This window comes from Cyprinodon variegatus, unplaced genomic scaffold, assembly GCF_000732505.1.
Source record: "Cyprinodon variegatus isolate N-32 unplaced genomic scaffold, C_variegatus-1.0 Scaffold104, whole genome shotgun sequence".
In the NCBI taxonomy this organism is placed as follows: domain Eukaryota; kingdom Metazoa; phylum Chordata; class Actinopteri; order Cyprinodontiformes; family Cyprinodontidae; genus Cyprinodon; species Cyprinodon variegatus.
Window position 1 is genome coordinate 246,237 of NW_015150557.1, and position 12,678 is coordinate 258,914.

The 12,678-nt window shown below is 34.7% G+C and overlaps 1 protein-coding gene across 8 annotated transcripts in view; it reads right to left on the reverse strand.

Annotated features, from left to right (window-relative positions):
* adgrb3 (adhesion G protein-coupled receptor B3) overlaps nt 1-12,678 on the reverse strand; it is a 147,167-nt gene that overhangs the window by 88,278 nt on the left and 46,211 nt on the right. The gene's annotated exons all lie outside the window — the stretch shown is intronic.

Below are 12,678 nucleotides of genomic sequence, written 5' to 3' on the forward strand. Positions count from 1 at the left end.
TTGATAATTTACAGCACCATCTAAAATCACAGCGTTATTGAGCAGTACCTCACACAGCAACCTAGATGGAGCTCTGACGTTATCAAAGTACTGCATCAAGAAGCACTGTTGCTGGGTGCTGTGAGCAGATATCTTTTTTCCTCACACTTTGGCAAGCAGTCTATTTTTCTATCATTTCAACACAACCAAACATGTATATTCCTGAGAAAATCAAACAGTTGAGGTACAGAATCCAGTCCAAACATTTAATTTAGTTATGCCATAACAAGCGTCCATTCAACAAAGCAGCAACAAATTAATGCAGCTGTTATCAAGTACTTGTGAAATATAAACTAGATGTTGACTAAATTCCTTGTCAACTGTCCATTATTTATTTATGTGAATTTTTTCTTATCTGATTCAAAACGCTCCAGAAATATCTGCCCTGTAGAATGGTAAATCTAAAGCAGTTCCAAGATAGCAGCTTCTAACTTCCAGAATTACTAGCTCGTTTAGAAAAGCTACGCTGCTGAACCACCCGTGACTAAAAGTAAGGCTGCTGAGGGGCAGACACTGAAAGGACTTACTGTGCACTGACAGAAACAAAGATGGAAGTGGATTACTAATGAAACTATTTCAGAAAGAAGCCCACTTATATTGATGACGTAGAAACAATTCAGCAACTTGGACAGAATTGGAGTACTGAGATGTTCCAAATCTAGGACACTACTGCAAATTTGATGGAATACAATTATAATTTTTTTTATATATATATATATTAATGTTACTTAAATTATACATTTGGTTTAGCAGTATCTGGACATTTTTGACTATATATATATTTAAGTATATACACATATTTCCTTTGATACAGCACGCGGAAAAAATATGGCAAAAGTTCCTGGCAACAATAAAGAAAAACACAACCCTAGCAAATAACCTGGAAGTCACATGTACTGCCAAGCTCAATGCCACCATGCCAAGCAATGCATCTGTCAAGTGAGAATCCTGACACATTTTTTAACACCTTTACAATTGCAGCCAATTTCCAAAGAGCATACCTGTCCTTTACTGAGCTATTTTGTCTGGCAGACCAGACAGTGACCTTCCATTTAATGGAGTCATGCTTTAATGTCCATGGAAATCCCTTACTAATAAATTGAAAATTATAGACCTAAAAAAATAAATGAGCAAAACAAAATCTGGACCCTGTAACCTTGGTGACAAATGTGGTTGGATGACCATATTTTGTGATATGATAAATCATTTCCTACAGCCCGTAATGAGACTTTCATAATTCATGCTGTCAGCTTTTTCTACAGCACAAATCATGTCTGATCTTTTCACAGCAGTGAAATCCACTGCTTCAGACTGCCACCCTGCATCTATCAGCGAAGGGAACATTGTGTCATGTGCAAGTTAGTCATGAGGAAGATGCCTGCAACATGCCCTGTCGTGGCTCATTGGCTAAGCTCATGTTAAACCAAATACATTCTCCAAAATAATTACAAGGACACTGACATGATGCCGCAACATCCACAGACAAATCAGAGCACAAAAGTGGTCCAGTAGGATTGGCCTTTAATGGATTCTGATGCCTTGTCTTAGAGCATGAGAGCAATCAGGGTTGTTACAAGCTTTAAGAGCCATGCACGGATGCACTGCAGCATAATTCATTTCTTATATTTCTTTCTAATTCATGCATGTATAGTTTTTAGGCTACACTTATTCAATTAAATTATGTGCTGTCACTACAGTTCATATTTCATTTCCCCCTGAGGTGCATCAATATATGAAATTGATGATTTCATTAAATGATAAAAACACTTTTTTTTAGCCAACTGTTAAAGTGGAGATTTTTTCTTGTAGTGCTATTGTTTCAATTAAATGGTTGATCAAACTTTTTTTTCCTAATGTTAAAAGTGATCAGCTCCAATGATCTTTGAAAGATTTTTCATTTCTTTCTTTTCTTTTCTTTTTTTAAGAGCAGGTCTTGATGCATTTTCTACCCACTAGACTGCACTCAGTTTTATACAGGTTTTCTTAACCCCTAATGATGTGTGAAATATTTATCACCCGAGGGTAACTAGCTTCTTTACATATCTTTATTATCAAGCTAAATTATGGTTCATTGACCTTTGCCTTTAAGTCACAACAAAGATTCATATGTGTAAAATAATTTTGCAATATGACTAAACAGGGTGGGCATTTCCAAGTTTAACTAGAATAAAGAATAAAGCATATCGAAAAATGCACAAGCTTTATGCTTTATTTCTAATGCAGATGCTAAGTAGTCTAAGTGTTTGAACAAATAAAACTGATAATTCAGATATTTTCACATATTTAATTACTTTGTATTTTGCCAGGATGTAAACACCTCTATTGTCAATATCGTTGGACAACAATGAAAATGAAAACACCAACTTTATGCAGTTTTCATTCATTCTAAGGGACTTCTTAAAACTCAGACAAGCACCCTGCAACTAAACAATAAATTAATTTTAAAGTCTTTTTTTCCCTATTATGATTAAGTTATTTTTGCCATTATTGATTGGTTTCATTAAAATACACTGCAACTATCTTAGAATAAAAGCAGTAAAACTACAATAAAGAAAACATGATGAAGTGTGATAAATCAATCTCTGAACTAAAGAAAACTCTGTTAAACTTCTTGCATAAAATATTCAACAGAGAGCTATATTGATCAATCATGTCCTTGTTTACCTGTTTTTGTAGAGATTTATATTTAGAAAACAGCTGCGAAAGGAACTGGCTAACTTTAAACTTGACTGATGCCAATCGTTTATCAATCAGTTCAACCTGAAAGTTCATACATTTTCTTTTTTTTTCTTTTCTTTTTTACAGTGTCCTGTCTGGCAATGTGGCAATAAGAATAATTGTCTTGATGCCAAAAAGAGCCCAACAGATTTTACTTTCACAAGTGTAGCATTATGGCAATTGCCATACTGCTCCACTTGTTTCATGCATATAAATTGCTTTATTATAATTATGCAGGGAGTTTTACAGTTTATATGGACACTGCAATGTAAGTAGAGCAGAAAAACAGAAGAAGAAAAAGGAAAAAAGAGATTTTTCACTGCAAGGTCACACAGGTAAGATATCACTGAGAAGGCTCAAAGTGAGGTACTTAGGGTAACTAATAAAGGAAGGAAACCAAATCTGCTTAAAGTTTCTGGAAATTCTTTTTCGTGATTTATCTTATCTCCTTTTTTTCTGTCACAAAAGACAGAAACTAAATAAATTGCAACAAATTCTTATGATTTATCACTTCTGAAGAGTCCAGTATTAATATTTTTTTATAGTCTGAATGGGTCTAAACATTAGATTAGGACATTTTAGCATTCTCTAAAAAATCTCACAGTTTAATAAATATTCTTCTCACTTTAGAATATGGAATGCTCTTTACAACTAACAATGTTTTCCCAACTAAGCACGGTACTTTATAATTTACTCTTTCAAAAAACTCTGAAAGGCTTTTTATCTGCAGTGCTTTGCAGTTCTTTCATACTTTTTGTACTTAAGAAAATATTCAACAAATTAAATTTCCCTGAAGTGTATTTGAAATGAAAGATAAATCATTTATACACGACAGAAATAAAAACACATTCAGTAACACAGAACAGCTAGCTTTTATAATCACATTGTTATTTGTTATAAATTGAATAACACTATCTTTTAGGCTTTACATCAAAGTACATTAACCACCTAAAACAACTTTTTAGCTGAAAGAAAAGTCAAGATGCAATTCTTTCTGTTGGGTCAATCAATCCCAAATCTGGTTTAAATTATGATGCTGTTTAACAAATATGTTTTGCTTATCAATTAATTTTCCAGCATTTGATCTTTGTTCAAATGTACTTTTTGGGTTTTTATTAGTTGTAAAGCCATAATCATCAAAGAAAGGCTTGAAATATTTTACTCTATTTGCAATGCATCTATAATATATAATTTTTTTCCTTTCTAAAGTGACTTACTTTCCAAATTATTTTCTTTTTTTCTTGTCCTATAATCTTAGGAATATATTATCTTAATAAATTATCAGGGATAATTAACATTTGTTCACTTCGAACATGTTTTGTTAAGTTATATATATTTTTCTTACTAAAAAATAAAAAATTAAGAGAACCAGCTATAACTAATATCTAGAAACTTGTTGAAAAATGAACGCTGTCCTTTGAACAAATCTGACTTGCAGGAATTATACAGAAATAATTATCATTGACCCCAATACTGTCTCTTTGCAGGTAAAGGGTTTAAGATGATCTGACAAAGTGACTCTTGACAGAAAACAAAAACACTACAATGTTCCTCAATCCAACAAAAAGCCCCCTTGGCATTGCCCAGCCTGGATCAAATTGCGCTTTAGATGGAGTGTGAAATGACTTATCACTGACAGCTACTTGTTATAAGCAGCGGCAAAGCCAGCCAAGAGTGACAGTAGTATTGGAAATTAATTGTTTCTTAATGTGCATGTCTTCATTGTCCACCACCACGCAGCTATGCACCATTACTGTGGTCAATTAGCCATTCAGCATCCTACCCTTGGCCAATGTATGGAATTGATTACCACACCACAAGCTTTCCCTGCAGTTCAACATGTCTGGAATATTAAGTGCTATGTAAAAAAAAGGTGAACTTAATCAGCTTTAACATAGACAGGAGTCTTTAATTACTTTACTTAAAAACTGTAAATAATAATAATTAAAAAAAAACGCAATTGACTGTTACACATTTCATAGCTGCAACAAACAGAAAAACGTTTGCATCAGCTGCCCAGAAAGTATTTATGTGCAAACCAATCACAATTCCTTGCCCCATTATTAGACATACCTTCGTTTCCCAGGATATAGAGGCCTGTTCAGTTGACATTAAGGATGACTGAAGAGTGTTATCTGTGAACACAATGGTAGCTGTCTATCTAGCTCTGCTCTACAGAGTACTGAAATAGGCAGCTCTTGTCATACTGACTGTAGAGAAACGTTGAGCTGTAAAGGCCTACAACGCCAAAAGCCCAGATAGCCTACCGGACCTCAGCAAGTTTGTGTTATTGTCACATGTATCTTACTGATATGCAGTCTATGCATTTAAGTAGTCTGCTAATATGCTTGGTGAGTCGCTATAATGATGAGGGAGGAGGGTGATGCTGATTTAAAACATGTCCTTCTTCAAATCACTGATGGAACCATTGGAGACTATTAATCTAAAGGAAATAATGTGTCTGTAATGGCTATAGCAAGTACATAATGTCTTCCAGTTTATCTTGGTCTTGCATGCATGGGTTTAACAGAATAACTTGCCTTGTTAGAATTAATCACAAAGCTTGCAGTAACACAGAATTCTGAAAAGTAGTCATGTTAAATAATTCTGTCTGTATGCTGGCATTGAAAAAAAATCCAGAGTTATTTTTTTCAGATGTTGCACTAGAGCATTAAACATTTCCTTTATGTGGAAGCAACCATATGTGACTTCTGCTGCACACACATCAAACAACGCATGATCTGTTGGTTAGCCTGGGTAACAAACCAATTTTTCTTCCACTTCTGTGAAGGCAGCTTTAATGAGCTTCTCGGTGCACAAAATGTTACCACATGCATATGTTTTGTTTTTTTTTTAGCTCTAATCAGCATAAGAGAAAAAAAGAGCTGAGCTCACTTGCTGTAATCTAATTAGCAGTTCTTAAGCAAGGCAAAAGGTTCTGAATGTTGTTCTTCACACATGGAGTTAACTTTTTTTGATGAGAAAAGATGACAGTTTAAACAAAAAGGTGTAGCATCTTGAATGGCTAACTGTTTAAATCATGACAGGATTTAAAAGAAATAATAAATGTTGTGTATTTCCCTCAATTGTAAATCATGCATTAATCAGCAGTAACATAAATTACCGGAATCAACCCAGTAATTGAGTCTCCACGGACATAAGATAATATTTAAATTGAGGTCATCTACACAGCAAAATATATTATGCGTGGCTGCAGTTCAAAAAAACAAACTACCACTTCATGGAAAATCAAGAATATATATGTTTTTGATTAATGCGGCTACTTTAGGTTTATCTCATTATTTAGTTTTGATCCTCTGTTTTAAGTAATGGCAGTGCGACGGATTATTGAAAGCCAGCAGCGGAGAAAGAAGTTTGTAAAAAAATCGATTTTGTAAACTTATAAGGCAAAACAGATGTATATATATATATAAAAAAAATTCTTTGAATCCTTTTTTTTATGGTCCTAAATAAATGTTATAAATTAGTACTTTTTTTTATTATTATCGTATATGACATGTATTATTAAAGTGAGCTCAAAAACAAAATGGATTTTATTAAGTAAAAATATATTTCTTCAAAAAGCACTGAAGACATACATAAAACGTCACTTAATGGCAAAGCAGTGCACTTGACTAATTTAAATACTTTTTGGAATACAAATTGGACTCAAGCATGCTTTAAGCTATTTGTTGCATGCTTCATTTGTTCATAGTATCAAAGATGTTTACTATGACTTTTAATGGGAAAAAAAATATAAATTTACATTAAAAAAAATTATTGGAGCAGCTGTGTTTTTTTTTTTTTTTGTATATTTTCTCTAGTAAAAGGCTCTGTCAGAGATTCAAATGTGTATTTTAAAGATACCCTTAAGCAGCTTTTTTTTTTAAACATTTTGTAACTGTTTTAGTTGTTGATTTGACATATGAAGCCTAAGCTTTAATTTAAACGATAAGGCTCTTACCTGCCTCCAGTCTGCATATCATGTACCTCTGATCCAGCCTATCAGCACAGCTCCATGCCTTCATATCAGCCCAATCGACCATCCTCCAGCCCTTTACCACCTTCATTCCACCGGTCGCTCTATTTCTCCCCTCGTTCTTCAGCCTTCATTCCACCCCAAGTATCAGACTGCAGGGGAAAGACGTCTCTAACCTAGATCTGCAGTATCTGCTCATGCAAATCAGCTGCATGCACAACCACCATCTTCTGCTGGGGTCTGAGGGCCAAAGTATTTTTTTCATTTCTACATTTATAATAAAGTTTTCCAATGGTTGATTTTTCTATGTGTGAGTCTCTCCAAGTTGAACTACAATTAAGGGAAAATTAAAGTTATATATTATTTTCCTCGTTTGCTTATCAACAAATGTACAGTATTATTGAACTTTTTATTGATCTCATATTGGAGAAATTTACCTCTGCATTTAACCCATCCCCTTGGGGAGGAGTGGGCTGCCATCGTGGGGCGCCCAGGCAGCAATCAGGGGTTAAGGGTCTTGCTCAGAGAGCCAGAGTGTCAGTCTGTGGGTGTGGGTTTCGAACGGATAACCTCAGGATTTCAAGCTCTATGCCGTAACCACTAGGTCGCCACTCCCCTCCAGTTATTCTCAATCCACCTAACTTAAAAATACAGATTAAGTAATTTTAAATGATTCAAATATAGTTTTGTTTAAAATTGTCTTTAAATCAAACCAAAAGATTCTGTTACATTTATATTGACTTACATCAACCGTGTTGTTCTGCATCCAGTTAGAATAGGTACATCTTGCTACTGTAACCTTTTTTTTCTGTTTGACAATTTAAAGATTGAAGCTCAAGTTCTTTTACATAATCATTAAGTACTATCAAGTTGCTCAAACTTTATCTGCTGGCACCTCTCCCAGCATCAACTGTGCTAAGGTGAGTGAGTACGTACCTCAGTAAAGACTAAAGGGAACAGCATATTTTTGTTTGACATTCAGAAAAGTTGCATGGGTCCATTTTTATGACACCTATATTGAATTAGTTAATTAGTTAAGTGAAAAAACAATATGCGTAGTACAAAAGTATACAGAATAAATTAGAAAATGATAGAAAAGTTGCTTTTACCTATCAGTTCTAATCAAATAACCATGCTGCTCATATAGTGAAGGTAAATCACTAATTTTGTACAGGAACACCTTGAGCAGTACCCGGCTGAGTAAAAGTGGCCATATATTCTGCAAATAGCTAAAGTATAAAAGTCTTCCCTTTCTGTGTTCATGTTTTAGCAAATAAATTGACATATAAAATATTTATTGTTTGCTGGATCCCCTCTTTAACCAAACATGCTGGCAATGCTTATAAGGTATAGGCATTTGTGGAAATAATTAATTTTGAAGAAAGTTTAGTCATTATTCTTTTGTTTCCAAACAGACCAGGGCATTAGTTTAACTCACTGCTAGTCTCAAACCAATAAAATAATAACCATGGGTCTCTCATTAGGAAGTTTAGATCTGTAAAATATTATTGCAAAATCATTTTGTTCTGGGATTAAAGCAGAAATAAAAACAGAATTGGTAGATTTATTATTTTAGTCAGAATTGTGTTTGCAGAAAATCTTAAGGATATGCATTACTTAATATTCAATTTGTTTTTTCTACATGATTGTATGGTTGTAATCATATAGTTGTAATTATATAGTATAACAAAACACATATTAGGAATGAGCAATCAATATAAGAAAACTAAAATAAAACATGATTTGTGGCCTAATGTACATGTTTTAAACTCAAAAGTTGGACAAAAGCTGAAAGAAATATTGAAAAATGTGAAAATGGTTGTACTAATGACAGCTGCAGTCTATCCCAAAATAGAGAAATACCATGCCATCCGATTGCATTGGCATTTTTATCCACTGCTTGTCAGAACTAGTCCAAGAGCTCCCACACAGCTCCTGTTCTTCAGTCTTTTCTCCCTGACTATCTCATACTTCGGGTCCAAGTAAGCAACAGCCATCTCTCATCCACAACGCACATGTGTTCTGTCACACAAGATGCTCCCTAATTCAGTCTTGGAGATAACAGATGCATCACAACTACCAGCTGCTATAAAGTACTGTTAAAATACAACATTAACAGCTTTGCAGACATTTGTGCTTATATAACATACCCAGAATATTTATAATCATGTCAGTAAATTAACTTTTTTCTTTCCTTTGGTGTGAGATTTAAAACACTTTACAGATAAATGCTGATTGCATATTAAAGAGTTGTTTTTCAAATATATTAAAGGTTTACTTATGTAACAGGAATTTGTCTAGACAAACGTCTGGGTTTGCCTCATTAAAAGAGCTCCTACTGTCTGTATTTATCCAACATTTGCAGATCTGCATGGTAAATTATAATACTAATCCTACCCTGTTGGCGTAAGGAGGGATTTTCACATGATACAAGAATGGCCGACTATATATATATATATCAATTACACTTTTACTTTGTGTTTGATGTACACAAAAAAAGTACATTATTGCAACATCAGTAATATACCAAAGGTAATTAAAGGAGATATTTCTTTGCATCAGTATCAATAAATTGTTTCTTTGGTATAAATTACACTAACATGTGCTTTGGTTGTAAACTGAACTGATGTGTAAAGTACAAGCACAAAATTGTAAATCAAATTTGGTAATATGCCTTTCAAAGCTAAAAAATAGCTGTCATTGGTGTCTGTCATGCCATGTACTGTATGATGCGGAATTGGAAAACGAAGAGAAATTTTCAGAACATCCAGTCCTGTAATGACTTTGAAGTATATATGTGTCACGTTTCATGCACTCCTGTTCTTAAAAGTGCATGTTTATCAAAGTCAGGTTTGTGTGTTGAACTGAAAATCTTCTGATGGGTTTGGGAACCTTAGTTTTTAGTAATTTCAAAATCTTTATTTGTATATATTTTCAGAATTTCTTTATGGGTGGTAGCATTAACTGGGTATCTTAAAACTTCAATTCAATGCTCTAAGAATGCATCAAAATCAAAACAAGCAACCTCTGTTTAAATATTTTATGCACACAGCATGTCTTTAAAGCATCTTCATACTGTTGCCTGTCTTTAAATCATGGCATTGCTCGGTCATTGCTGAGATATTTGCAGAGCAAATGTCTAAATGAATAAGCATTTGCATACATGTCCAATATACCTTTGTTAGTACTAATCAAAATGTGCATGCTACAGTGTTAAATGTTGAAAAATATCGCATAAATTTATATTAATATTTTAATATGGTATTGTCAATGAAATATGTATAATGTACTATAATACGAGAAATTGTGGATATACTGTATGTGTGTAGATTTTACTTATTTAACTTTCTCCCAATAAAAAAAAATCTAATACTGATTAACCCAGACAGTTTTTCCCTGACTATTTAAAAGTCAATGAAAAATGCAGAATGAACATTTGAAGATGGAGTAATCAGTAATTCTTGTGTCTCTGGACACCCTGCAGAGATGGAGGACAGGATTCATTATAAGACATGTTCAATAATTCATCACAAATGAGACATTCCTATTTCTCCTTGTTTTAAAATCCTGGCCAACCACTGCTTTGCAGTCAGCACTGTGTGACCTCCTTCATGATCAACTTATGATTAGCAAAGAAAGATCCAATGCTCGTTTTGACAACAAATTCAATTTTAAATGTAGGCATGTGGCACACATCAGAATATAAAGGGAATTCAGCGAGACAAAAATCTGTTTGAGAATCTTACTTCTTATCTTTCTGTCTCTTCCAAATAGCAGGAATCGTAGACCCAGAACATTTTCTTGTTTTCTTTCTTTACTGTTCATAGTTTTAGAGATTTGGATTAACATCATCAAGTCATGTTTGCTCAAAGTACAAGATATAACATGGTTTGGATAAAACCGCTTCCATAAATTACTCAGCTGATGACAGCCATTCAATTCAACAACCCATTCTGTCAAAAATAAGTATTACAATGGATTCATAAATACGGATAAGGGTCAGTTTGAACCCTAATACAATACTGCACCAAAGAGTTATACTGTAGTAGTACCATATGGAAGGTTAGACCATAAGAAGAGATATAGATCAGCAGCTGATTTAATCTATGCCTTTTAAGGCTTTTTAAATTTGTTGTGGCCAGTTAACAGCTTAAGGAGGGAACCTTCATGGAATGAAAAAAATAAAAACCCTGCATGAGATGTTCCACCAACAGATAGCTTAAGTGGCTGATGTGACCAAATCCTACCAATTGCTAAAGAGGGTCAGACTGCTGGACAGCACAGAAGCTCTGATCATGGCAGCACAGGAGCATGCCTTGGACACCAGAGCAAGAGGCCAAGATCTACTAAACCAACAATCCAGCATCTCACAGCAGGGTGTAAGACATTGGCAGTAAAGGAATACATGCAACATCATGACCAAGTGGCTGGTACAGTATAGAGTACAGAATACAAACTGGAGTCCTCCAAGTCAAAATGGTAGCCACCTCCCAAGGTGGTGGAGAATGGCAGAGCTAAGACTCTGTGGGACTTCCAGATACATATAGACAAAATGGCTGCGACCAACCAACTGGACATTGTGATCATTGATAAGCAGCAGAGGGCAGCAGTAGTGATAGATGTGACCATCCCCAATAATGGAAATACCAGGGGGGAAAAAAAACACGAGAAATTGAAAAAATATCAGCGACTCTTGGGGAGTTGAAAGTGTCGGGAAGGAGTAGGCCACTGTGGTGCCCATGCTCACTGGAGCGGTCGGGCAAGTAACCCTCACACTGAAGAAGTGGCTCCAACAGATACCTGGGGAAACATCAGACATCTCAGTACAGGAGAGCATAATCCTAGGAACAGCTAAGATACTGCAGAGAATCCGTCAAGCTCCAAGCAGATGGGCTTGTGATGAAGAGCAACCAATGAAGATGTATTTGTCAATAAAGCAAGTACATTAAAAATAATCAGATAGATCCAAGCAAAAAGTGTTTCCCTAACATCCTCACTTAATATTTTATCCACTTCCTTCCATTTATAGTCTTGCCAAAGTCATGCCAACTATCTATTCAGAGCATATCAAAAGAGGTAAAGGGGGAATGCCACAAAGACTGCTGCAATGAAGACTGCTTTCTAGAGAACAAGAGCACTGTTGTTTATCACGGCAGTGGGCCTCCATCCTCTGATGTCTCCCTTGCATTTAGCTGATACTTTTAAAATTACATTTTTTTCTTAATAGAAGAAATGAAATGGGCAGCAATACTTTCACTTTAGTACAACAGAAATCAATAGGCAACATTTATGAAGGATTGCCAACATTTTGTACTGATCCTTTAGCACTTAGTTTAATGCTTGAGTTCCAGTTTCTGATTTGTGTGATATTAAGTTGGGTTTGTTCAGAATGAAGTAACCAACCTTTCTCTTAAAGAACATAATTACATTTAAAACGCCTGAGAATAAAATGAGATTCTTGCTTTCTTGTTACTAAGCAACTCAGTCAGAACCAACCCTCATTCCACTTTGTCCATATTAACGACAGCATAGGGAGGAATTGGAGAGCTGTGTCTTTTTCCAAAGCTTTCTTTGGATGTATTCTTTTAATGGACACAGCAATAGGATTGCGGATGGAAGACCAAGCTTAAGTAGGGTGTTTGGAATTCCTTTAATGACGAATTGGCTCATGTAGAGGCATTATGGAGACTAGCAAGCTGATGTGTCTGGAATTCAAAGCAGTTTGCCTGTGGTGCCTAGGGTAATAAACTCTCTGCAGAGTTAAAACAAGGCAGAAGATGATGATGGGTATAAATAGGTAGATTTGGGAATTTCTTTAAGAAATTCAAAGGGAGAGGATGAAAAAAACAGCAACTATTTGTTTTTATAACTTATTTATTTTCAAGGTTAAGAATACTTATTCAGATATAACCAAGACTTAAAAATTTGACGATTTTCATAAA